Here is a 2,361-nt window from a genome sequence, read left to right as displayed (position 1 = left end):
AGTTTGCGGGTATAAAGTGTCAGTAACAAGAACAGGACCTAGTTGACTGGCGGAACGTGGAAGAAGCCTCTGTCCAGCAGTCAGATTGGTCAGGCTGATGATGATGATGAGTATAGCCTACCAAATTGTGTGTGATATGAATTGGGCTAACTCATGGTAAAAAACTGCAAATATCAACATTAGGTTTCCATATTTATTTCTTAAGATAATGAATAAAATATGCTAGTTTTTCTATGATGTCACTCCTGTTCAGCCGAGCAGACATGGAAAATACAGCCTGAAAAACAGACTTTGACACTAAAATGAGAAAACAAAATCATAAAAGGCTCGCAAAACCTACGCAATAAGTGATTGACACAAACATGAAGAGGGCTCACAACAAAACATGTGCATACAGTCACAGTTAGAAACCGTGTTTTTTTTTTTTGTCGTCATCACGCAAAGGAAACTTCTAAATAGTAGCTTTTGTAACATGTGATTTGGTGAAAACTTGCAGAACGAGATAACGTCAGTTTGTTGTACTCACGCAGTTATTATAGGCTCCTTTGCGTAAGTCCTTCTCATTTCTTCTCTGACATCGTCTTGCCCAACTAAAGGAAAAGTAGGACCAGCGGCCAAGTTGACGGGGCGAAGGCCACTGTTGATTTTCCCATCACAAGTAGTGAGACGCCAACTCACAACGACACCTTTGTTTCCGCGAGTGTGGCTGCCAACTAGAATGAAGATGCTCCAGAAGGAATTCGGGATTCTGGGAATTGGAAATATTCATAGACTGTTGCATCGCCAAGTGTAATTCAAGAGCGTCCTTTCAAACAAGTTCAGTGGACAGATGCCCCCTCTATGGTTTTGCTGGCCTCAGTGTTAATACGTTAGCAAAAAAATGGACACAAACCACTTTGTATGTTTCGTGCATGAGTGAATATACCGGACCATTCCGACACGATAAATATGATTTGTTCTGGCGAAACACGAAGTTTTAGTGAAAATACGGGGCAACACGCGCTTTCGATTGTAGCCCGCAAAGTACACATATCAGCTTCGCAAAATTTTCTGCAGCAACATTGTGTCGTTAATTGTTATCATTTCTCTTCTGACATTCGCAGTTCCAACTAACCTTGTTTTACGTGCGTATAGCATTCATCAATGCTTTTGCAGTACATGAATACCATTACAATAATTGTTAGCGGAAAGTAGAGCAGGCTTGTGATTCGCTCTTCCAAAGCTTGCCCAAACTGCACGGCTTGTTTTTTACGTTCGGTGATAAATGGTAGCACACTGCAAGTGATTCACTTGTTGCCGGGTTTCAGAGCGAAGTGCTCTACACACTCCCCCCCCCCCCTCCCCTTCAAAAAAAAAAAAAAGTGGTGAGTGGGTGGTGCTGGTGTTATCGAAATCGTTGGACGGAGGAAATTCCTCAAATTACTTTCAGCAGTGATATTCAAAGAAACTGTCTTGACGTCAAGAATTTTTCACTGAATGTAAAACCCACCAATATTGACAGCGACGTTGAACGATCAGCTGCTAGCTCACGAGCACCGAGTTTCACTTGATGTCCTCTCGTGCGTTAATGTTTTTTCCCGCTCGGGAGGCACTTTGATTGTATTTATTTTTATTGTGTGATATCCTTCAGCGAAATCTAAATAAAAACATGGTTTTCTAGTTCATTTAATGTAGCCCAATTACAGTGGATATTACGAAGCGCTGCATGCCACCAACCCACTCGAGCTCGACCAGCGAAGCGAAATGTTTAGAGCAATGACACGTGCATTTACGAATTTCATCCACGCATTTCTGCTACTTCTCCTGCAATCCATCGGTGCCGTGCGAAAGACGTTGTCGTTCGAAAAATTTTCCATATTTCGACGTTACGAAAAGCGTTAGTGTGCATTATTTTCGATATCTTTGTTGCGATCGCATTGATGGAACTTGCAATATCTGAGTGCAGTGAATTGTGCACCATTAGAGTTTTATCATGGCTGTGACACAAGCGCTACCTATTGGGAAGTTATATGGCTGTGTTCTGTTGAAGAAGCAACTGCATTCTGCTTAAAGCGCAAGTAATGATGACGGCGTAATAGAGCTGTGCGCCGTCGCACCACAGGCCACCACCGCCTGATTTCCTCTCGGCGATCATCCCCGCTTTTACCAAAACTACCAATGCCAGTGAGGGTTTCCAGATCACAACGTCCTCAGTGATCGGCAAGCGCATTGCTAATACCGATTGAGAAGGCCACAGGTTCAGTGTAAAAAATCATACCACAACACCTAGAGTTGAATCTGGCTCGAGTGTCTACGCGAGTGGAACTTGTTGTTGGGCTAGTTGGTAAATCATTGCAAAAAATCAATTTGAGCGCAAACACA

Source organism: Rhipicephalus microplus, chromosome X, assembly GCF_043290135.1.
Source record: "Rhipicephalus microplus isolate Deutch F79 chromosome X, USDA_Rmic, whole genome shotgun sequence".
In the NCBI taxonomy this organism is placed as follows: Eukaryota; Metazoa; Arthropoda; class Arachnida; order Ixodida; family Ixodidae; genus Rhipicephalus; species Rhipicephalus microplus.
Note: the sequence above shows the minus strand (reverse complement) of the source record.